Source organism: Mobula hypostoma, chromosome 8 (assembly GCF_963921235.1).
Source record: "Mobula hypostoma chromosome 8, sMobHyp1.1, whole genome shotgun sequence".
NCBI lineage: Eukaryota > Metazoa > Chordata > Chondrichthyes > Myliobatiformes > Myliobatidae > Mobula > Mobula hypostoma.
Window position 1 is genome coordinate 161361320 of NC_086104.1, and position 26194 is coordinate 161387513.

A 26194-nucleotide genomic window follows, 5' to 3' on the forward strand; every position below is an offset into this window, starting at 1 on the left:
AGATTTTCTCGTATAGTGCAGATTACAATTGTTTAGGAATCTCGGTGGAGGAATTTCATTGAAAAACCTTTGCCCCTGCCCACACCATCCTGCCCAACTGCACTATTTTTTATCACTAAAGAAATGCGTAATGTTTTAAATTGTTTTCGGTTGGTTTCTAATTCCAATGGAATCCAGGAACATACTGCAATGCTCAAATCCCGGGCACCGCAGCAAAATCGAGATCTGTTGGCAATCCCACCTCACAGGCGACTTCTTCCCAGAACCTGGCAAATGCTCTCCTCTAAGGATAAAATAATGTTTCAGTCTGTTCTCCCCTTTTGATTCCCGCGACTTTTACACAAATTACTTTATACAGAATACAGTTTACGTTACAATTGGTTTAAGGGACCAACATACGCTCAATGTGTGTGCTGATTTTTCCTGTCACGCACAGCTTGCTCGTTGGCTCCACGGAGATGTCCCCGCCCAGACTTTGCATATAAAAAGTAGGCAGCCATTTTCATTTAGAAATATTTACAAAGATTTTACATCCACGAAGGTAAGATTTCACTTTTTAGACATTAAAGTTATTAAGCGGTACTGAGGTAGCACAGTAAGCTATTCTGCTCACTCGTGTTTAAAAGTTGATCGGGAAGTTTACACTGTCGATTCGGGTGGGTAACTGGGTGCATTTCAGTGACAAGCAACTCTTTCAGTTGGTTTCACAGAGTTTACTTACTTCAGTCACTGGCGAGTCGTGTCTATTCTAAGTTTTTGGTCCGACTCGCATCCACTCGCTTACAAGCCAGGACGTGTCACCGCGTTGACTGAAGGGACCAGGTCCTCCTACGGAAAAAGTAGATAACTTTGGAACAAATCTGAAATATGGATGGATATAAATATTTCTGGAAAAAATCCTTATCTTTTCGGAATTTGGAATAAATGGTAATTTCTTACTGGGTTAATTTAATGTTTGCTTTCCCGTTGAGGCCAGTTGATTTTACCTGTCGCCCAGGTAATGGGCTTCAGTCCCTAGACTGAGGGTCCCCTGCTCTTCATTTCCCAACGATTACAGAATGATTCTTTAAAAAAATAAACACGCAGGGGAATGGTGAATGAAATGTGTACAGCTAAATTCGAAGATCTGATTACATTGTGTGTGTGTTTTTCCGCCTGCTTCCTGAATTTTCCAGTTAAAGTTGGGATCAGATTGTCCCTGCATTTTAGAATGCTTTATGTGGAACAGTACAAAACAGAGTAAACCCATAAACCTAAAACACAAACAGGAGAAAATCTGCAGATGCTGGAAATCCAGGCAGCACACACAAAATGCTGGAGGAACTCAGCAGGCCAGGCAGCATCTGTGGAAAAGAGTACAGTCGATGTTTCCGGTGGAGACCCTTCAGTAGGACACAGTTCATTTTTCTGTCTGAGACCTTTTGGCAGTGTCCAGTTGAAGGATCTCAGCCCAAAACGTCGGCTCTACGCTTTTTGCATAGATGCTGCCTGGCCTGCTAAATTCTCGAGTGTGTGCTGCAGAGACGCAAGCCTTGTGGCCTACCATGTGCTGGAATAACAAAACTAATCCCTGCTCTCTACACAATGTCCCTATCCCTCCATTTTCAAAGTTTGAAGTAAATTTATTATCAAACTATGTATATACCAACAACCCTGAGATTCATTGTCGTGTGGGCATTCAAGATTCAAGATTCAAAAAACTTTGTCATTCTAACCATACATCAGCTGTGCAGGGCAGAATGAGACAGTGTTTCTCAGGGGCAGTGCAATCATAACATAACAAACACAACACTAAATAATAAACATAACAATAAATAGTAAAACACAACAGCAACATGTCAGTTAAAATCAGTTATATGTGTCCAGTGCGAGTTAAAAGTGTCCAAAGTAGAGTCAGGTGGAGCAGCTATTTAGCAGTCTGACTGCCTGTGGGAGGAAGCTGGTTAGTAGCCTTGTGGTTTTAGTTTTGATGCTCCTGTAACGTTTGCCTGATGGCAGAAGAACAAACAGTTCATGGAGAGGGTGTGAGGGGTCTTTAATGATGTACCGTGTCTTCTGGAGGCATCGACTCTGAAAGAGGTCTCGGACAGAAGGTAGGGAGACCCCAATAACCTTCTCTGCTCCCCTAACCACCCTCTGCAAGGCTTTTTTGTCGACAGCACTGCATCTGGAGTACCAGGTTGTGATACTAAAGGTCAGCACACTCTCAACCACGCCTCTGTAGAATGTAGTTAAGATGTTAGTGGGGAGTGATGCTTGTTTAAGCTTCCTCAGAAAGTGCAAAGTAGAACAAAGAAATACAAAAGAATCAATTTAAAAATAACACACATATTCATGCATATTCATCCACCTTCCTAGGAGCCACTCAATCCCCTCTATTGAATCTGCCTCCTCTACCACTTTTGACAGTCTGTTCCAAACACCCACCATTCTCGGGGGCAGTGGGGGGAGAGTGAACTTGCCCTGCCGTTCCTTTGAACTTGCCACTTCTCACCTTAAATCATACTTTCTGGTGTAACACATTTCCACACTGGGGGAAAAAGATAACCGTCTATCTGCTCTATCTCTGTCTCTCATAATGTGGAAGTACAAAGGGTTCTTGGGGTTCGTGTCCATAGATCCCTCGAAGTTTCCACACAAGTTGATAAGGTGGTTAAGAAGGTGAATGGTGTGTTGGCCGTCATTAATCAGGGGATTGAGTTCAAGAACCACAAGGTAATGTTGTAGCTCTAGAAAACCTCATTATAGGAAGGATGTGGAACCTTTAGAGAGGGTGCAGATGAGATTTTCCAGGAGGCTGCCTGGATTTGAAGGTGTGTCTTGTGAGGATAGGTTGAGTGATAGAGGGATTTTTGGAGCAAAGGAGAGAGGTGACTTGATGGAGGTGTACAAGAGGCAAAGATTGAGCAGATAACCAGAGACTTTTTCTCAGGGTGGAAAGAGTTAATGTGAGGGGGCATAATTTTAAGGTGAATGAAGGAAGGTATGGGGGGGGGGAATATCATCAGTATGTTTTTTTTTCACACAGAGAATAGCAGGTGCATCAAATGCCCTGCCAACTGTGGTGGCTGAGGCAAATGCAGTCGGGACATTTAAGAGACACTTCAACAGACACAACATGATGGGCAAAGGACCTGTACTGTGCTGTAATGTTATGTGTAATCTTACAATCACCCCTCAGTCTCTATTGTTCCATAAAAACAACCCAAGTTTGCCCAACCTCTCCTTACAGCACATACCCTCTTACTCCAGGCAACATCCTGGTGAACTACTGCTGTGCTCACTCTGAAGTCTCAGTATTATTACTATAATGGGGTGACCATAATTGAATGCAGTAGCCCAAACGTAGCCTAACCAGAGCTTTGTAAAGTAGCACCTTCCTAACTCTGAACTCAATGCCTCAACTAATAATAAAGGATTGTAATTATTATTACGATTACGTGATCCTGTATAAAGGGGAATCATGTGCTTGGAGGTGAAGGATCTGGGTGAGTGGCTGAGTACTTTATCAGTATTGACCATGGAAAAGTAAGCGGAGGATAGTGGAGAGAGCTAGTATAAGGTTGAGGAAGAGTTAGTGTCATCCTATAAAGAACATTGTGGAGGCAAAGTCCCAAGGGCTTGATCAAGATCTTTGTTCTGTTGCTTAAAAATGAAAATGAGGATAATCCTGGTCTTGTGTCAGAGGTAGGGAAACTATTAGAGAGGGTACTTGGGGACCAACATATGGCTAAATTTGGGAGTTAGCATGACTTTGTGCAAGGAAATCATATGAAAATTAAATTTCTTGATGAAGGTAGAGCTGTGGATGTTGTCTACATGGATCTTTGCAAGGCATTTGACAAGGTTCCTCATGGTAGGCTCATCCTGAAGATTGAGGTGCATGGGGTCCATGGTGATATGACCATTTGGATTTGGAATTGGCTTGCCCATAGAAGAATGGAGGTAGTGGTCAATGGGACTAATCTGGCTGAAGGTGTGTGACGTGGTATTCTGAAGGGATCTGTACTATGACCTTTGTTTGTGATATATACTCAGTGGCTACTTTATTAGGTGTCTATATATCACACAAGTGAGTGATGATAAACTTGACTCTGATATCGGTGTGTATTATGGACTGAGAGTGGGAAGAGGGCAGGGAGAGGAGAAAGAATGGGAAGCACCAGAGAGTCATTCTGTAAGATGTTATTTGCCTGGTGTCTCAGGGCTGGGTGTTTCTGCACCCACACCATTCCCCACCCCTAGCATTCCTTCTCTGCCTCCTATCCCACACCACCCCCGCAGCATTCCATCCTCACCGTTCCCATTATCCTTTGCTCCCACCAGATTTACAAACTCGCTGTAACTTCATATAACCATATAACAATTACAGCACGGAAACAGGCCCTTCTAGTCCGTGCCGAACGCTTACTTTCACCTAGTCCCATCTACCTGCACTCAGCCTATAACCCCCCATTCCTTTCCTGTCCATATACCTATCTAATTTTTTTTTAAATGACAAAATCGAACCTGCCTCTACCACTTCTACTGGAAGCTCATTCCACACAGCTACTACTCGCAGAGTAAAGAAGTTCCCCCTTGTGTTACCCCTAAACTTTTGCCCCTTAACTCTCAACCCATGTCCTCTTGTTTGAATCTCCCCTACTCTCAATGGAAAAAGCCTATCCACGTCAACTCTATCTATCCCCCTCATAATTTTAAATACCTCTATCAAGTCCCCCCTCAACCTTCTACGCTCCAAAGAATAAAGACCCAACTTGTTCAACCTTTCTCTGTAACTTAGGTGCTAAAACCCAGGTAACATTCTGGTAAATCTCCTCTATACGCTCTCTATTTTGTTGACATCTTTCCTATAATTCGGTGACCAGAACTGTACACAATACTCCAAATTTGGCCTCTCCAGTGCCTTTGTACAATTTCAACATTACATCCTATACTCATCCCAACTCCTATACTCAATGCTCTGATTTATAAAGGCCAGCATACCAAAAGCTTTCTTCACCACCCTATCCATATGAGATTCCACCTTCAGGGATTATGCACCATTATTGCTAGATCCCTCTGTTCTACTGCATTCTTCAATGCCCTACCATTGACCATGTATGTCCTATTTTGATTAGTCCTACCAAAATGTAGCACCTCACACTTATCAGCATTAAACTCCAGCTGCCATCTTTCAGCCCACTCTCCTAACTGGCCTAAATCTCTGTGCAAGTTTTGAAAACCTACCTCATCATCCACACCACCACCTATCTTAGTATCATCTGCATACTTATTAATCCAATTTACCACCCCATCATCCAGATCATTAATGTATATGACAAACAACATTGGACCCAGTGCTGATCCCTGAGGCACACCACTAGTCACTGGCCTCCAACCTGACAAACAGTTATTCACCACTACTCTCTGGCATTTCCCATCCCATTCATGTTAACAAATGCAGTACTGTGCACATTTCTTAGGCACCCTAGCTATATATATGTGTCTTAGACATTTGCACAGTTCTGTACATCTGTACACCTGCTCGTTAATGTAAATAACCAGCCAATCGTGGCAGAGCTTAATGCATAAAAGCACGTAGACATGGTCAAGAGGTTTAGTTGTTTGTTGTTCACACTGAACGTCAGAATGGAGAAGAAATTTGATCTAAGTGGCTTTGACAATGGAATGATTGTTAGTGCTAGATGGGATGCTTTGAGTATCTCAGAAACTGCTGATCTCCTGGGATTGTCACTAACAACAGTCAAGAGTTTATAGAGAATGGTGCGAAGAATAACGAGCATCCAGTGAGCGGCAGGTCTGTGGGTGAAAACACCTGGTTAATGAGAGAGGTTAGAGGAGAAAGACCAAAACAGTTCAAGCTGACAGGAAGGCAACAGTAACTCAAATCACCATGAGTGGAGTACAGAAGAGTATCTCTGAATGCACAACATATCGAACCTTGATGTGGATGGTCTAAACCAGCGGTCCCCAACCACTGGGCCGCGGACCGGTACCAGGCCGCAAAGCATGTGCTACCGGGCCGTGAGGAAACGATATGATTTGGCGCTATGAGTCAGCTGCACCTTTCCTCATTCCCTGTCACGGCCACTGTTGAGCTTGAACGCACGCGAGGTCATGTACCCGCACATCATTTATGTCAGCACGGGAAGGCGATCAACTCCTCGAGCTTGTAAATGACAGCGGGCTGAAAAGTATATTTGACGTAACACCTCTACTGGCATTCCGGATCAAAGTCAAGGCTCAATATCCTGAGATAGCCACAAAAGCACTGAAAACGTTGCTTCCAACATATTTCTGCGAAGCGGAGTTTTCTGCAATGAATGCAACGAAAACGAAATTGCGGAATAGACTGGACATAAGGAACCCCCTTCGAGTATCGCTGTCTCCCATCACCCCTCAATAGGACAGTCTTGTTGCAGGGAAACAAGCCCAGGGCTCCCACTGATTCAGCGATATTGGTGTGTTGCAATAATTTTATATGTTCATACGGGGAAAATATGCACTGTGTGTTTAATATCCAAACGTTACTTAAAATGTTATGATGCTATTGACTTACTTATATAACCTTATAACAATTACAGCATGGAAACAGGCCATCTCGGCCCTTCTAGTCCGTGCCGAACGCTACTCTCACCTCGTCCCACCGACCTGCACTCAGCCCATAACCCTCCGTTCCTTTCCTGTCCATATACCTATCCAATTTTTCTTTAGATGATAATATCGAACCTGTTTCTGCCATTTCTACTGGAAGTTCGTTCAACACTTACTTCAAGCTCCCCTGTCCTCCCCTGACAATTGACTTATCATTGTATTCATGCGAGGAAAATATGCACTGTGTGTTTAATATTAAATTCGTTAGATAAACCCTTTTAGAAACGAAACTGAGTGTATTAGCGACTTATCACCTATATCCAGTTGTGATTAACACCCCCCCCGAACAGAATCGCTAAAAATGATTTGCGGGGGAAAAAGAAATCGGCAAGTGCACTGGTGCCCGCGCAAGGCTTCATGGTCATTGTAGTCTTTCTCTGGGTAAACACAACGTATTTGACTGCTACTCTTGTCCGTTGGCAACCCTAACCCCCCCTCCCCCCCCCCCCCCCCCCCCCCGGTCAGCCGGTCCGCAAGAATATTGTCAATATTAAACCGGTCCGCAGTGCAAAAAAGGTTGGGGACCCCTGGGCTACAGCAATAGACGACCACAAACATAATTTGTGTCCACTGTTTAGGGTCCAGGATGTACCTAATGTGATCATGGAACATATAATGACTTAAATGAAAATATAGATGGGTGGATCAGTAAGTTTGCAGATGATATGAAGTTTGGTGGCATTGTGGATAGTTAGAAAATTGCCAAGAATACAGAGGGATATAGATTAATTGCAGATCTGGGTAAAGAAATAGCAGATAGAGTTGAATCCAGCCAAGTGTGAGTTATCCTTTGGGAGATCACCTGTAAATGGACCCTATACTGTTAATGGCAGGACCTTAACAGTGGATGAAAGGTTACAGTATACTGTATGTCACCTTCTGTCAGTTCCCATTCCACTCACTCACTATCCTGACTAGGAGAAGTGTTGTGGATCCCGGTTGTCCCTTGGTGTAATTATGGAACTGCTTGAAAAGCTGCACCATCAGGATTCCTTTGCCAGAAAAACATTACAACAATTTAAAAACTAAAAGCTTCCTGAAGGTGGTAAGAAATGTGGAATAAATACTGGCCTTGCCAACAATGCCAGATCCCAGAACTAAATTAAAAATTACTTTAAATATTTTTATTCAGTTAGTTGGGATGATAAATTCTGACTGTCCAAAATGTTATAAAACCATGATGGTTGATCTTGCTACAAGAATCAATCATTTCTAATCTAAAAGCTACTTTCCTGTCAACTGACCATACTGCAAAGTGATTGTTTATATCCCATGATTTGCACTAATTGAATAAAGTACATAGAACTCTGTGTGAATCACAGTAACATCTTGAATTACACTGAGGCTACCACCATCTGAACCATTTATAAGGTCTGTTATTTATAGGCCAACATGTATTGACTGCACTCCTCTATTTGGGGTGCTGTGCATTCGTACAGAATTGTGAAGGCACAGTGGGAGTCTCTTGTTGACCTTTGACTTTCATACAGCTGCAATATTTTTATGTACAATACCCTTCAGAAAGGTGCATGGATATAAATGAGTGCATTTAAGAGGTTTGTCATGTGATTGTTTTAGAAATGAGGGGGTTTGTTTTGGTGTAGAAACAAGCTGAGCGAAAAGGCACTTAGGAAATGGACAATTGTGCTTAATCTTCTGGCTGCCTTCCTCTGCTACCTTTCTGCTCTCCGAAACCCCTGTGGTCTTTGGGACATGGGAGGAAATGGTTAGTACCCAGGAAGACCTATGTGGTCATGGATAATGTGTATACTTCAAATGACTGCTGGAGTTCAGGAGTGAAATGATCACATTTAAAATGTGTGGAACAAAGAAATAAAAAATCTCTTCTTAAAAATTGAATGAAATGCCTGTCTGACAAGGTTTATGACTTGTGTTAATACCTTTAGCAAAAATCACTGCTGTATGAGGAGAAGGGAAAGATAAACCATGCCATCAGTTGTCCAATGCTTTGTCTCTTTTACTTGATGATCTTCTTGATCTCATGGTGAAAGATCTGGAGGGTTTAAACTAATTTGGCAGGGGTTGGGAACCAATGTGAAGGAACTCAGGATAGAATGGATGGTAAAAAAGTAAAGACAGCATGCAGTCAGACTGTCAGGAAGGGCAGGCAGGTGATAGGACTTAGTTATAGACAACAGGCTGAGTATCAAATTATTAGGGATGCAAAATCAGAAAGGATAGCAAATTCGGTACTCAAGGTGTTGTATCTGAATGCACATAGTATAAGAAATAAGATGGATGATCTTGTTACAATATTACAGATTGCCAGGTTTGATGGTGTGGCCATCACTGAATTGTGGCTGAAGGATGGTTGTAGTTGGGAGCTGAATGTCCAAGGTTACTCATCCTTATATCGGAGGGACAGGAAGGTAGACAGAGGGGGTGGTGTGGGCTCTACTAGTAAAGAATGGCTTCAAATCAGTAGACAGATGTGACATAGGATCGGAAGATGTTAAATCCTTGTGGGTTGAGTTAGGAAACTGCAAGGGTAAAAGGACGTTGATGGCAGTTTTTCTAGAGGATCCCCAGCAGTGGCTGGGAGGTGGACCACGGGTTACAACAAGAAATCAGAGCATTGAGTTGGGATGTAATGTTGAAATTGTACAAGGCATTGGTGAGGCCAAATTTGTATTGTGTACAGTTTTGGTCACCGAATTATAGGAAAGATGTCAACAAAATAGAGAGAGTACGGAGGAGGTTTACTAAAATTTTACCTGGGTTTCATCACCTAAGTTACAGAGAAAAGTTGAACAAGTTTGGTCTTTATTCTTTGGAATGTAGAAGATTGAGGGGGGACTTGATAGAGGTATTTAAAATTATGAGGGGGATAGATAGAGTCGACGTGGATATGCTTTTTTAATTGAGAGTGGGGGAGATTCAAACAAGAGGACATGAGTTGAGAGTTAGAGCAAAAGTTTAGGGGTAACATGAGGGGGAACTTCTTTACTCAGAGAGTGGTAGCTGTGTGGAACGAGCTTCCAGCAGAAGTGGTGAGGCAGGTTCGATGTTGTCGTTTAAAGTTAAATTTGACAGCTATATGGACAGGAAAGGAATGGAGGGTTATGGGCTGAGTGCAGGTCGGTGGGACTAGGTGAGAGTAAGAGTTCGGCACGTGCTAGAAGGGCCAAGATGGCCTGTTTCCATGCTGTAATTGTTATATGGTTAAATAGAATAGGCAAGTCAAAAGGGCAATGTTATGGTAGTCATGGGAGATTTTAACATTCAGGTCAATTGGGGAAAATCAGGTTGGTAATGGATCTCAATAATGAGTTTGTTGAATGCCTAAGAGATAGCTTTTTAAAGCAGTTTGTCATTGAGCCCACGAGGGGATCAGCTATACTGGATTGGGTGTTATGTAATGAACTGGAGGCGATTAGGGAGCTTAAGGTAAAAGAGCCTTTAGGAACCAGTGATCACAATATGACTGTGTTCAACTTGAAAATTGATAGGGAGAAAGTAAAGTCTGATGAAGCAGTATTTCAGTGGAGTAAGGGAAATTACAGTGGTATGAGAGAGGAGTTGGCCAAAGTAAGTTAGAAGGAGCTGCTGGCAGGATGTCAGCAGAGCAGTAATGGCGTGTGTTTCTAGGGAAAAATGAGGAAGGGGCAGGACATGTGTATTCTAAAAATGAAGAAGTACTCAAATGGTAAATTAGTACAACCGTGGCTGACAAGGAAGTCAAGGCTATTGTAAAATCAAAAGAAAGGGCATACAACAATGCAAAAATTAGTAGGAGGATAGAGGATTGGGAAGTTTTTAAAAACCTACAGAGAGCAACTAAAAAAAATGATTAAAAGGGAAAAGATGAAATATGAAAGTAAGCTAGCAATTAATATCAAAATGGATCGTTAAAATTTTTTCAAGTATGTTAAAAATTAGAGAGAAATGAGAGTGGATATAGGACTACTAGAAAATGAGGCAGGAGAAATAATAACGGGGACAAGAAGGTGGCTGGTGAACTGAGTATTTTAACATAGAACATAGAATAGTACAGCACAGTACAGGCCTTTCGGCCCACAATGTTGTGCCGACCCTCAAACCCTGCCTCCCATATAAGCCCCCAACTTAAATTCCTCCATATACCTGTCCAGTAGTCTCTTAAACTTCACTAGTGTGTCTGCCTCCACCACTGACTCAGGCAGTGCATTCCACGCACCAGCCACTCTCTGAGTAAAAAACCTTCCTCTAATATCCCCCTTGAACTTCCCACCCCTTACCTTAAAGCCATGTCCTCTTGTATTGAGCAGTGGTGCCCTGGGGAAGAGGCGCTGGCTGTCCACTCTATCTATTCCTTTTATTATCTTGTACACCTCTATCATGTCTCCTCTCATCCTCCTTCTCTCCAAAGAGTAAAGCCCTAGCTCCCTTAATCTCTGATCATAATGCATACTCTTTAAACCAGGCAGAATCCTGGTAAATCTCCTCTGCACCTTTTCCAGTGCTTCCATATCCTTCCTATAGTGAGGTGACCAGAACTGGACACAGTACTCCAATTGTGGCCTAACCAGAGTTTTGTAGAGCTGCATCATTACATCGCAACTCTTAAACTCTATCCCTCGACTTATGAAAGCTAACACCCCATAAGCTTTCTTAACTACCCTATCCACCTGTGAGGCAACTTTCAGGGATCTGTGGACATGTACCCCCGGATCCTTCTGCTCCTCCACACTACCAAGTATCCTACCATTTACTTTGTACTCTGCCTTGGAGTTTGTCCTTCCAAAGTGTACCACCTCACACTTCTCCGGGTTGAACTCCATCTGCCACTTCTCAGCCCACTTCTGCATCCTATCAATGTCTCTCTGCAATCTTTGACAATCCTCTACACTATCTACAACACCACCAACCTTTGTGTCGTCTGCAAACTTACCAACCCACCCTTCTACCCCAACATCCAGGTCGTTAATAAAAATTTGCATCGGTCTTCACTGTGGAAGGCAGTAACAGTGTGCCTGATGTTGTAGTGTGTGAAGGAAGAGAAGTGGGTACAGTTACTGTTACAAGAGAGAAGGTGCTCAAAAAGCTGAAAGACCTAAAGGTATGTAAGTCACCCGTACTAGACAAACTGCACCCTAGAGTTCTGAAAGAGGTAGCGTTAAGAGATTATTTGAAGTGATCTTTCAAAAATAATTGGACTCTGGCATGATGCCAGGGGACTGGAAAATTGCAAATGTTACTCCACCCTTTAAGAAAGGAGGAAGACAGCAGAAAAGAAATTATAGACTAGTTAGTCTGACCTCAGTGGTTGGAAAGGTATTAGAGTCCATTATTAAGGAAGAGGTGATAAGAATACTTGGTAACACAGGACAAGATAGTACAAAGTCAGCATGGTTTCCATCAGGGAAAATCCTGCCTGATGAACCTGATGGAATTCTTTGAGAAGATTAAAAGTAGGATAGATAAAGGGGATACAGTGGATGTTGTATATTTGAACTTTCAGAAGGCCTTTGACACAGTGCCACACATAAGACTGCTAACCAAGTGAGAAGCCCATGGTATTACAGGAAAGTTGATAACAGGGTTAGAGCATTAGCCGATTGGTAGGAGGCAGCGAATGGGAATAAAAGAATCCTTTTCTGATTAGCTGCCAGTGACTGTTGGGGTTCTGCAGGGGTCAGTGTTGGGACCACTTCTTTTTATACTGTATATAAATTATTTAGATGATGGAATAGATGGCTTTGTTGCCGAGTTTGCAGATGATACAAAGATTGGTGGAGGGGCAGGTAGTGTTGAGGAAACAGGTGTAGGATACAGAAGGACTTAGACAAATTAGGAGAATGGGCAAGAAAGTGACAAATGAAATACAATGTTGGAAAATGCATGGTCATGCACTTTGGAAGTAAAAATAAATGTGCAGACTATTTTCTAATCGGGGAGAAAATCCAGGAATCTGAGATGCAGAAGGATTTGGGAGACCTTGTGCAGAACACCCTGAAGGTTAACTTGCAGCTTGAGTTGGTGGTGAGGAAGGCAAATGCCATGTTAGCATTCATTTCAAGAGGTCTAGAATACAAGAGTAAGGATGTGATGCTGAGGCTTTATAAGGCACTGGTGAGGCCTCATCTAAGAAAAGATGTGCTGGCATTGGAGAGGGTCCAGAGGAAGTTCACAAGGATGATTCTGGGAATGAAAGGGTTATCATACGAGGAATGTTTCATGGCTCTGGGTCTGTACTGTACTTGCTGGAATTCAGAATGATGAAGGGGGATCTCATTGAAACCTTTTGAATGTTGAAAGGCCTAGGCAGAGTAGATGTGGAAAGGATGTTTCCCATGGTGGGAGAGTTTAGGACAAGAGGGCACAGCCTCAGGATAGAGGGGCGCTCTTTCAGAACAGAGGTGCGGAGAAATTTCTTTCGCCAAAAGGTGGTGAATTTGTGGAATTTGTTGCCACATGCAGCTGTGGAGGCCAGGTCATTGGGTGTATTTAAGGCAGAGATTGATAGGTTCTTGCTTGGACACGGTATCAAAGGTTACGGGGAGAAGGCCGGTAACTGGGGTTGAGGAGGAGATAGAAAAAAAGGATCGGCCATGATTGAATGGCGAAGCAGAGTCGATGGGCCAGATGGACTCATTCTGCTCCTATGTCTTATGGTCTAAAAGCAGGGAACCACGAGTTGAGGATAAAAGGATGTGAATAAAGAGATGAATATAAGACATTCTGCAGATGTTAGAATTCCAGAGTAACACCCACAAAATGGGCACCATAGTATCATAGCAATTAGCATGAAGCTGATACAGCTTGGGGAATTCTGGAGTTCAGAGTTCAGTTCTGGTACCGTCTATAAGGAGTCTCTGTACATCTTCCCTGTGGAATGCGTGGGTTGAGTTAGATATGGCCCTTGTGGCTAAAGGGATCGGGGGTATGGAGGGAAGGCTGGTACAGGGTTCTGAGTTGGATGATCAGCCATGATCATACTGAATGGCGGTGCAGGCTCGAAGGGCCGAATGGCCTACTCCTGCACCTACTATGTTTCTATGTTTTCCCCGGGTTCGGGTTCCTCCCACAGTCCAAAGGTGTACCAGGTAGGTTAATTGGTCATTGTAAAGTGTCTTCTGATTAAGCTAGGGTTAATCAGGGTTATGGAGTTGTTGGGGGCAGTGTGGATCGAAGGGTCTACCTAATCTGTGCTGTATCGCTGAATAAATAAATCGATTAATTAATTAAACTGCTGGCAGAACGAGCAGGTCGGCAGCATCCATGGAAATGAACAGTCGATGTTTTGGGCCAAGACCCTTCTTGAGGACAGGATTAAAAGAAAGTAACTTTTTTAATGAGTATGTTGGTGAAATTAATGGGATGATATGCCAATAAAAAAATTCTCTTAGTCCCAATAACAAAAGCTTTAAATGGTGATTACAGAGATGAGAGAGACAGCGATGGCAGATGCTAGAATCTGAAGCAACAGTCTTTGCTAGAGGAACTCAGTGAGTTGAAACGTGACTGATTCGGGTCAAATTTTGACAGTTCCTTTCCACCCTCAGATGCTGCTCAACTTGCTGAATTCCACCTAATTGTTACTACAGAAATAATGAGTTAGTTTTGATCTTTCAGAGTTTGAATTGTTTTGATTTATAAAGCACCAAACGTTGTAGGAAGCAGAGAGGGGAAAAGGCCAAATTTTTGACAGGTCAGTCTAACATCAGAACAAAGTACTAATGTGTATTCTCATGGTGGGAGGACATGGAATATTGTTGTGTTTTGACAGAATCGCCACTAATATGAAATGGAGTTAGACAAATGTGTAATGAGCACATTGATCAGGAGGAGAGCAATAGCATCTACATACTAAAATATATGTTTTAAAAGTGTCACACAGAATTGGGACTTGTAGGTCTGAGGGCAATACAAGAAGGATTGGTTAATGTACAGCAAACACCAAGTTAACAGATCAGTTCCAATGAACTTCAGTTATTTGCCATCTGTAAATAACTTGGATGGGAAAAGGTTCCAAATTTGCTTATGATGCAAAGGTAGTTGCAAAATGTACCAGGGTTGAAGAGCATATTAGAGCATTGAACAATGCAGCACCAAACAGGGCCACTCACCCTGCTGTGTCTGTGCTGACTATGATGGTTGTCTAAACTAATCAAAACTGCCTGACATGGTCTGTATCCCTGCATTTCGTGTCTGTCTACACGTCATTTAAAAAGTCACTATGATAGCTACTTCCACCACCTCCTTGAGCAGTGCCATCCAGGCACCTGCCCCTCTTTTTTAAAACAAAATCTTGCCTTGCAGATTTCTTTAAACTTTCATTAAACTTGCATTTCTTTTTGCACTATTCAGAATGTATTTCAATCTTTGCACCATTCTGCTGTTTTACACTCATCATAGTCATGTTCTATTTATTCTCTGTATTGTTTTCTCTGCCAACTTCATGTACAAAAAATATTTCATTACACGTCGGTTTATTTAACAATAAACTAACCTTTTGCCTCAAGACTATGATATTCTGACACTTTGTCCCTGGAGAAAGCAGCACTAACTGAGGGACTGGAACCTGAGTCGTAAGTCAGTAAGAGGAGGTATCGAGCAGAAGGTAGAAAATATATCGAGGCTGAAATGTGGACAAGCAGGGCTGGTTATTGAACATGGTGTTACTTTTGATAAACTGAAGCACAATAACCTAATTGAAATATTACAGAAAACTTTAGATCTAGATTCAAAAGACCTCCACATAATCAGAAATCTGTACTGGGAACAAACTGCTGCTGTAAGAATAGATGGAGAGGTGAGTCAGTTTACGAAAATCAAGAGGGGCGTTAGACAAGAGTGTGTTTTCTCCCCTGATTTATTTAATGTGTACAGTGAAGCAATATTACAAAAAATAAGAGACATTTTGGGAATCAAAGTTGGTGATGAAAACATCAATAATTTTAGATATGCAGATGACACTGTGTTAATTGCAAGTATGGAGGAAGAACTACAAAACTTAATTGATATAATTGATAAAGAAAGTGCAAAAATGGGTCTACCTATCAATTGCAAAATGACAGAATGTATGGTGATATCCAAAAAGAAGGAGAATCCTATTTGCAGGCTGAGAATAAATGGGGAAGACATTAAACAAGTACAGAACTTTTGCTACTTAGGAAGCTGGGTGACATCAGATGGCAAGTGCGATTTGGACATCAAAAGAAAAATAGGGATGGCAAAAGTCACCTTTACGAGAATGAAGAGTATACTGACCAATACTGAACTAGGCGTGACAACCCACCTCAGAGAACTGAAATGTTACGTTTACCCAGTTGTGTTATATGGCTCAGAATGTTGGACAATGTCTAGTAACATGAGGAAACGAATTGTAGCAGCAGAGATGTGGTTTTTGAGGAGGATGCAAAGAATATCATGGATGAAATGAATATCTAATGAGGATGTCATGAACAGAGCAAACACAAAAAGGAATAATGTATGAGATCATGAAAAGGCAACGTAACTTCATTGGACATGATTAGGAAAGAGGAGTTAGAATGCACGGTAATTATGGGAAAGATTGAAGGGAAGAAAGCAAGATGAAGGCAAAGACAAATGATGATGGAGACAGCAGCCAGAGAACTGGAAATGAATACCAGTGAATTGATCCACTTGACCCGAAACAGGAGTGTGTGGGCCATGGCAGTCGAAGCTCAAACTGGGCATGGCACCTGATGATGATGATGATGATGATGATGATGATGTTACTTGGTGCACAAACTGTTATAGATAAACTTAGAGCCAGGATTGGTATATGGAACTGATATAGCCATTACAGAAATTTAGCTGAGAGAAGGACAGGACTGGAAGCTCTACGTCCCGGAACAGGAAGGTTTGTAAAAGAGCTGGAGAGGAGGGGCAGGGTTGCACAACCGATCAGGGAGAATGTTTCAGCTGTAGTTAGAGGACATGTTAGAGGGTTCATTCACCACAGCACATGGAATCCATGGAGACTTGCTTGATTGGATTCAGAATTGGCTTGGCTGAGGAGACTGAGGGTAGTGAAGGAAGGTTGTTATTTCTGACAGGAGGGCCGACCCAGTGGTGCTCCTCAAGAATCAGCTCTTTTACAAACCCTACTAACAGATTCAAAACATCTCAATTCTTGGCTGTTGACCTGCCAGTTCTTGCCTTCTCTCAACCAAATCTCTGTAATGGCTACAATATCATAGTTCCTATGACTAATCCTGGCTTTATTCACTGTATTTGTAATAACTCGCACCTCTGCAGTGGTCTGGCTTCCAATTGCGGGGGCTAGACCACTGTACCTTCTGAATACTACTAATGCTGATTCACACATATCGGCTGCTGCAGGCAGCCCCTGCCCACCATGATTTATCCTAGGTGAAGTAAATGGGGAAGAAGGTTAAAGATGGAATATAATGTGAGAAGATTGATTTTGGGTGGGAGAACATATTTTAAAAGACAGTGTGCAATTTTTGATATAAGGGATTGCAATACCTTTGTCCAGAAATCAGATTAAAGTGCAGATGGAGAAAGCATTCAGGATGGTGAAGTGCACATAAGTCCATTGCAAAGTGTGACAAGAATACACATAGATTAAGATGTTAGCTGTCCTGTGCTGGCACCAGTGGGATCAGCAGTTGGTCTGCCACCTGTCTTCAGGAGAGAGAGAGATAAGGAAAACAGTGGAGCAGCATTTGGAGATGTTAATGAAGGGACGGGAGAGAGTAACGGAAGGAGAGAGCTGTCAAGATCGGCTCCCCCTTTGAACCCTGAACTGTTTGAAGTGATGGACAGGCGATACCCCAGCAGGGGGATAAAAAGGGACAGGTTCACTAAGGCAAGACACACACGACACCCGAGGTAACGAGACCCTGGAAGCGGTGCGTCACTCACAAGTCGGTGGGAAGTTTTGGAAGGCCGGTTGCGGGACCAGGCCATAGACGCACAGGGGTGGAAAGGCACAATCGACGGGAACCTGGTGTGTGTCCACCCTTGCCTGGGTGCCGGGTTCACTGCAGAGAAACGATCGTATCTGGAAACGGAGGGGTCACGGTCGGTGACCTCAGATGACATCACAAAGGACTCGCCCGAAAGCTGACTGCGAAGGTCTGTGTGTGGAAGCCGTTTTGAATATTCATTTGTTTTGCTCTCTCTCTCCTTCCCCCCACTGTCTGCGAACTGAACTGAACTAAATTGAACTGAACTTGGTGTCACTTTGAAACTGGTCATTTACCCCTAGACAACGATAGAGCTTGATTGATCCTGTTATCTTAATTCTGTGTACATGTGTGTTTATCATTGCTGAACTGTTGCATTTATTATCCTTTTGATTAGAGTACTGTGTTGCTTGTTTCTTTAATAAAACTTTCTTAGTTCTAGTAATCCAGACTCCAACTGAGTGATCCATTTCTTGCTGGTTTGGCAACCCAGTTACGGGGTACATAACAAAAGCAATAAGAGTGTATAAGAAAGCAGGCCAATGAGTTTGCATATGGCTTCAGTGAGACCAAGGCTGGAGTGCTGGGTGTTCTGAGGTCTCCCCTAAAAAGTAATGTATCTGCTCACAAGGAATGTAATCTAAGGTTTTTCTCTTGGTTTCTTGGGGTGTGAAAGTTCAGCCTGGGATAGGCAAAAATGCCTATTGGAATGCCTATGCCTGGGAAATTTTGCTTTTAGAAGGGTGGTATCACATAGAAAGTGCAGAAAAAAAGATGAAGCTGTTGTCAGGATTTGAGAGACTGAGTTGTAGGGAGAGGTTGGACAGACAAGGACTTCATGGAGTGTAGGAGCATAGGAGATTGTGGAATTAAACTTGGACAAATTTGAAACCATGAATTTTCGGTAGTTGAACCAGGATAGGTCTTGCACAGAAAATGACAGGGATCTGTGGAGTGTTGTAAACCAGAGAAACATGAGTAGACTGGGAGACCGCTTTGCTGAACATCTACGCTCTGTCTGCCAGAGAAAGCAGGATCTCCCAGTGGCCACACATTTTAATTCCACATCCCATTCCCATTCTGACATGTCTATCCACGGCCTCCTCTACTGTAAAGATGAAGCCACACTCAGGTTGGAGGAACAACACCTTATATTCCGTCTGGGTAGCCTCCAACCTGATGGCATGAACATTGACTTCTCTAACTTCCGCTAGGCCCCAACTCCCCCTCGTACCCCAGCTGTTACTCATTTTTATGCACACATTCTTCCTCTCACTCTCCTTTTTCTCCCTCTGTCCCTCTGAATATACCTCTTGCCCATCCTCTGGGTCACCCCCCCCCCGTCTTTCTTCCCGGACCTCCTGTCCCATGATCCTCTCGTATCCCCTTTTGCCTATCACCTGTCCAGCTCTCGGCTCTATCCCTCCCCCTCCTGTCTTCTCCTATCATTTTGCATCTCCCCCTCCCCCTCCAGCTTTCAAATCCCTTACTCACTCTTCCTTCAGTTAGTCCTGACGAAGGGTCTCGGCCTGAAACGTCGACTGCGCCTCTTCCTATAGATGCTGCCTGGCCTGCTGCGTTCACCAGCAACTTTGATGTGTGTTGCTTGAATTTCCAGCATCTGCAGAATTCCTGTTGTAAACATGAGTAGATATGGCAAAGATTGCAAATGACATACTCGGGCCAAAAGCTCTAATTCTGTGACATATAGCTCAATAATTCTGAGTTGTTGAGTGAAAATATCCTCTACTTTGAGACTTTTAAAACCTGGGGTCCAAGTCTCAGAATAACGGTTTGTCAACTGAGACCCAAGACGAAGAGGAATTTATTTAGTAATTGACCCAGATGGCTGGTTTCTTGGTGTTTGAGCACATGTGAGGCTTGAGTGAATAGGTTTCTCATTCCAGGGAAATTGAATATGGAGATAGAGTGGAAAATGAAATGAAAATCAATTATTATCTTTTGGAACAAGCTTGGAGCCAACTGTTAGAATTCTTGAATCTATTGTTGACAGAGCACAGATCCTGGATAATATGACCTTAACGTAGACAATAGTAGCTTTTTAGACTGGTGACTAATTCAGTACTTACAGTAAAGATCGCTGAGCTTAAAAGTGCATGACATTGACTTGAGTGCATTATCTAGCCTAACCATTATCTACAAGGTGTGAAAGAGTTGGCCTTGTTTTACAAGTGAGCCATCAGGATAAAGGAAATGTAAACCTGCTCTTATGTGAGTTTGTAGTGGAGATTTTTTTTTCAATGATCTCCTGCAATAACTGAATATGTGGTTTCCTTAATTTTCACTGTTGACGTGTTGATGGTCACTCTGTAGCATTCCTGAGGTGTATTAGGTCATGATTTTTGGGGATGGGGGGGTCATTACTACCACTTGCAATTTACCAAGTTCCCTATTTTGAAATCCCAGAAATAGGTTTTTTAAAAAAATGCAGAAGTGAGTTTTCCATTTCTCTTGTGGATTTTTGAATATTCTGCAGATGTTCAGCACTGCAGAATGATTAATGTTTTTTTTAATGTTTTGCTGCAGTGAATTGGAAACTTCCATCTTGTATAAGCAAAACATACAAAATGCCACACAAAATACTTCAGCCTAAAACGTCGACTGTACTTTTTTCCACAGATGCTACCTGGCCTGCTGAGTTTCTCCAGCATTTTGTGTGTGTTGCTCTGATTTCCAGCTTCAGCAGATTTTCTCATTTCCATCTAATATAAGCCTTTTGAGATAGAATCTCCCAGGGTTGTGTAACCAATAAAGTGTAATTTCGTACCAACCTGAAAAAAACCTCTGAAATCAGAAAAAGCTTTTAAAGACGATAAAGAAATCAGGACAAACCAGTTTGAAATGTGGGTGGAGAAGTGAAGTCTAATCTAGACTGGTGTAAGGTATTGCATTTTAGTAGATCAGCACCCTAAAAGTGGGAACAGAAGTGAGTAGGGTAAGTAAATAGGGGTTTGGACTGCTTGTTTGTCTTTATAGAATGAAGGGACTTGGGTTAGAAGGGATGGTTTAAAAAAAAAGCAAAGATACTGTGCAACCAGACTGTCAGGAAAGGCAGGCAGATGATAGGATACAATTGCAGCCAGCAGGGTAAGTATCAGTGCATCAGGGATGCAGAATCAAAAAGGGTACCAAATACTGTACTTGAAGTGTAATATCTCAATACATGGAGTAAAGAAATAAAGTTGGGTATGATGTCGTGACCATCACTGAATCATGGCTGAAGGATGGTTGTAGTTGGGAGCTGAATGTTCAAGGTTACACATTATATCGGAGGGATAGGAAGGTGGGCAGAGGGGGTGGCGTGGCTCTGCTGGTGAAGAATTGCATCAAATCAGTAGAAAGGTGTGCCATAGGATCAGAAGATGTTGAATCCTTTGCGTTGAGTTAAAAAACTGCAAGAGTAAAAGGACCCTGATGGCAGTTATATACAGGCCTGCAAACAGTAGCTAGGATGTGGATCACAGATTACAATAGATAACAGAAAAGGTGTATTAAAAGGGCAATACTATGATAGTCATGAGAGACTTTAACATGCAGGTTGATTGGGAAAATCAGGTTGGTAATGGATCTCAGAAGTGAATTTGTTCACTAACTATGAGATGCCTTTTTAGAGCAGTTTGTCATTGATCCTGCTAGGGGATCAGCTATACTGTATTGGGTGTTATGTAATGAACCAGAGGTGATTAGGGAGCTTAAGGTAAAAGAACCCTTAGGAGGCAGTGATCATGATATGATTGAGTTCATCTTGAAATTTGATAGGGAGAAAGTAAAGTATGATGCAGCAGGATTTCAGTGGAGTAAAGGAAATTACAGTGGTATGAGAGAGGAGCTAGCCAAAGTAAATTGGAAGAAGATGCTGGTAGGGATGATAGCAGGGTAATGGCACGAGTTTCTGGGAAAAGTGAGGAAGGGGCAGGATGGATGTATTCCAAAAACACAAACACTCATATGCAAAATAGTACAACCATGGCTGACAAAGGAAATCAAAGCTGACGTAAAAATAAAAGAGAAGGCATATAACAATACAAAAATTAGCGGGAAGATAAAGGGTTTGAAAGCTTTTTTAAAAAAAAACTACAGAACGCAACTAAAAGAATCATTAGGAGGGAAAAGATGAAAAATGAAAGCAGCTTGCAAACAATTTCAAGGTGGATAGAAAAAGCTTTTCCAAGTGTATATTTAAAAAAAGAGAGATGGGTGGATACAGGACCATTGGAAAATGAGGCCAGAGAAATAATAAAGAGGGACAAGGAGATGGCAGATGAACTAACTGAGTATTTTCCATCAGTGCCAGGATCCGCTCAGGGGATCTCCCATCCACTGCTACCAACCTTATAGTTCCCACACCCCGCACTTCCCGTTTCTACCTCCTACCCAAGATCCACAAACCTGCCTGTCCTGGCCGACCTATTGTCTCAGCTTGCTCCTGCCCCACCGAACTCATTTCTGCATACCTCGACACTGTTTTATCCCCCCTTGTTCAATCCCTTCCTACCTATGTTCGTGACACTTCTCACGCTCTTAAACTTTTCAATGATTTTAAGTTCCCTGGCCCCCACCGCTTTATTTTCACCATGGACGTCCAGTCCTTATATACTTCCATCCCCCATCAGGAAGGTCTCAAAGCTCTACGCTTCTTTTTGGATTCCAGACCTAATCAGTTCCCCTCTACCACCACTCTGCTCCGTCTAGCGGAATTAGTCCTTACTCTTAATAATTTCTCCTTTGGCTCCTCCCACTTCCTCCAAACTAAAGGTGTAGCTATGGGCACCCGTATGGGTCCTAGCTATGCCTGCCTTTTTGTTGGGTTTGTGGAACAATCTATGTTCCGTGCCTATTCTGGTATCTGTCCCCCACTTTTCCTTCACTACATCGATGACTCCATTGGCACTGCTTCCTGCACGCATGCAGAACTCGTTGACTTTATTAACTTTGCTTCCAACTTTCACCCTGCCCTCAAGTTTACCTGGTTCATTTCCGACACCTCCCTCCCCTTTCTAGATCTCTGTCTCTGGAGACAGCTTATCCACTGATGTCTACTATAAGCCTACTGACTCTCACAGCTATCTGGACTATTCCTCTTCTCACCCTGTCTCTTGCAAAAACGCCATCCCCTTCTCGCAATTCCTCCGTCTCCGCCGCATCTGCTCTCAGGATGAGGCTTTTCATTCTAGGACGAGGGAGATGTCTTCCTTTTTTAAAGAAAGGGGCTTCCCTTCCTCCACTATCAACTCTGCTCTTAAACGCATCTCCCCCATTTCACGTACATCTGCTCTCACTCCATCCTCCCGCCACCCCACTAGGAATAGGGTTCCCCTGGTCCTCACCTACCACCCCACCAGCCTCCGGGTCCAACATATTATTCTCCGTAACTTCCGCCACCTCCAACGGGATCCCACCACTAAGCACATCTTTCCCTACCCCCTCTCTCTGCATTCCGTTGGGATCGCTCCCTACACAACTCCCTTGTCCATTCGTCCCCCCCATCCCTCCCCACTGATCTCCCTCCTGGCACTTATCCGTGTAAGTGGAACAAGTGCTACACATGCCCTTACACTTCCTCCCTTACCACCATTCAGGGCCCCAAACAGTCCTTCCAGGTGAGGCAACACTTCACCTGTGAGTCGACTGGGGTGATATACTGCGTCCGGTGCTCCCGATGTGGCCTTTTATATATTGGCGAAATCTGACGCAGACTGGGAGACCGCTTTGCTGAACATCTACGCTCTGTCCGCCAGAGAAAGCAGGATCTCCCAGTGGCCACACATTTTAATTCCACATCCCATTCCCATTCTGACATGTCTATCCACGGCCTCCTCTACTGTAAAGATGAAGCCACACTCAGGTTGGAGGAACAACACTTTATATTCCGTCTGGGTAGCCTCCAACCTGATGGCATGAACATCGACTTCTCTAACTTCCGCTAAGGCCCCACCTCCCTCTCGTACCCCATCTGTTACTTAGTTTTATGCACACATTCTTTCTCCTTTTTCTCCCTCTGTCCCTCTGAATATACCTCTTGCCCATCCTCTGGGTCCCCCCCCCCCCGTCTTTCTTCCCGGACCTCCTGTCCCATGATCCTCTCGTATCCCTTTTGCCTATCACCTATCCAGCTCTTGGCTCTATCCCTCCCCCTCCTGTCTTCTCCTGTCATTTTGGATCTCCCCCTCCCCCCCCAACTTTCAAATCCCTTACTCACTCTTCCTTCAGTTAGTCCTGACGAAGGGTCTCAGCCTGAAACGTCGACTGCACCTCTTCCTACAGATGCTGCTTGGCCTGCTGCGTTCACCAGCAACTTTGATGTGTGTTGCTTGATTTTCCATCAGTCTTCACTGTGGAAGACACTAGCAGTGTGCCAGATATTGAAGGTGTGAGGGAAGAGAAGTGAGTGCATTTACCCGAGAGAGAAGGTGCTCAAAAAGCTGAAAGACCGAAAGGTACATAAGACACCTGTGACCAGATGAACTGCACCCTAGGGTTCTGAAAGAGGTAGTGTTAGAGATTGTGGAGGCGTAATAATTATCTTTCAAAAATCATTGGACTCTGTCATGGTGCCAGAGGACTGGAAGATTGAAATGTCACTCCACTCTTTTTAAGAAAGGAGGGAGGCAGCAAAATGGAAATTATAGACCAGTTAGCCCGACCTCACTAGTTGGGAAGAGGTTGGAGTCAATCACTGAGGATGAGGTTATGGAGTACTTGGTGACACAGGACAAAAGAGGACAAAGTCAATACTGTTTTCTTGAGAGGAAAATCTTGCCTGACAAACCTGTTGGAATTCTTTGAGGAGTTTTCAAGTAGTTTAGATAAAGGGGATGCAGTGGATGTTTGGATTTTCAGAAGGCCTTTGACAAGGTGCCACACGTGAGACTGATTACCCAGTTAAGAGCCCATGGTGTTACAGGAAAGCTACCCACATGGTTAGAGCGTTGGCTGATTGGTAGGAGGCAGCGAGTGGGAATAAAAGGATTTTTTTCTGGTTGGCTGCCAGTAACTAGCGGAGTTCTGCAGGGATCGGTGTTGGGACCGCTTCTTTTTTTATGCTGTATATAAATGATTTAATGATGGCTTTGTTGCCAGGTTTGCAGATGATACGAAGATTGGTGGAGGGGTAGGTAGTGTTGAGGAAACAGGTAGGCTGCAGAAGGCTTAGACAGATTAGGAGAATGATCAAGAATGTGGTAAATGAAATACAATATTGGAAAATGCACGGTAATGCACTTTGGTAGAAGAAATAAATGTGCAGGCTACTTTCTAAACAGAGAGAAAATCCAAAAATCTAAGATGTGAAAAGACTTGGGAGTTGTTGTGTAGAACATCCTAAAGATTAACTTGTAGGTTGAGTCAGTGGTGAGGAAGGCAAATGCAATGTTGGCATTCATTGCAAGAGGTCTAGAATACAATATCAGGGATGTGATGCTGAGGCTTTATAAGACACTGGTGAGGCCTCACCTTGAGTATTGTGAACAGTTATGGGCACCTCATCTAAGGAAAAAATGCACTGGCATTGGAAAGGGTCCAGAGGAGGTTTACTAAGATGATTCTGGAAATGAAAAGTTAATATATGAGGAACATTTGATGGCTCTGGGCATGTACTTGCTGGAATTTAGAAGGATGAGGGGGGATCTCATTGAAACCTTTCATATGTTGAAAGGCCTAGACATGGTAGATGTAAAAAAAGTATGTTTCCCATGGTGGGGGGGTCTAGGACAAGAGGGCACTGTCTCAGGATAGAGGGGTGTCCATTTAAAACAGAGATGCAAAGTCATTTCTTTAGCCAGAATGTGGTGAATTGGTGGAATTTATTACCACAGGCAGCTGTGGAGCCCAGGTTATTGGGTGTATTTAAGTTGGAGATTGATGCAGTGTCCAATCAAGAATCTATCAAAGGTTATGGGGAGAAGGCCAGGGAGTGGGGCTGTGGATCAGGCATGATTTAATTGCAGAGTGACTCTATGGCCTATTCTAGTGCTATGCCTTGTGGTCTTTTGGTTAGTTTACCAGTTTGTGATTGCTTTGGGGAAGTAATATATAGATTCAGATCCTAAACTTGCCAGACCCCGGTCTGTTTTCCGGAAAGAATCAGAATTGGGAATTCTGCTGTCAAGCTGCCTCTAATGTTGATCCATCTGGCTCTACAAAATGGAGTGGCTGAACAGTAAGATGTTATTTATTGAATCTTACTCTGGGTATATTAATAGATCATTAATAATCCACAGTTGTGCAGAATTTTCAGGAATATTTTGATAGTGGAAGAGGTCAAATGCTGTTCAAGTAGTTTTAAGGAATTACCACAGCTGAGGTAAGCCAATTGCCTGTGGTACAGTTGAGTTCTATGAGCATAGAAGAGGAGTTCTGTTCCGTTCCGTTTTGTTTGTTTTTTTTTGTGAGGGGAAGGGAGATGTTGGGGGTTGACGATCGTGCTGCCTTCCTTTTCTTTCTTGGTTTCACGGCTACCTGGAGAAGTAGAATTTCAAGTTGTATACTTTGATAACAAATGAACCTTTGAACCTTTTGAGAGCAGGTCACCTCAGCTGGGTGTTTGACTCCTTAAACAATTAATTGATTTAGTTCTATGAAGATGCATATTCTACAAAAGGATTTTCAATCTGTGG

The 26194-nt window shown here is 43.0% G+C and overlaps 1 protein-coding gene across 3 annotated transcripts in view; it reads left to right on the forward strand.

Moving 5' to 3' along the window:
* Positions 1-436: 436 nt before the first annotated feature.
* LOC134351135 (annexin A4-like) overlaps positions 437-26194 on the forward strand; it is a 113264-nt gene continuing 87506 nt past the window's right edge. Inside the window, exon 1 of one of the 3 annotated variants that reach the window (XM_063057240.1) lies at positions 437-541. The gene's annotated coding sequence lies outside the window, so the exon portion shown is untranslated. Of the gene's footprint in view, positions 542-808; positions 928-11642; positions 11717-26194 lie in introns of those variants that run through there. The other 2 variants (XM_063057241.1, XM_063057243.1) reach the window with 2 other exon arrangements.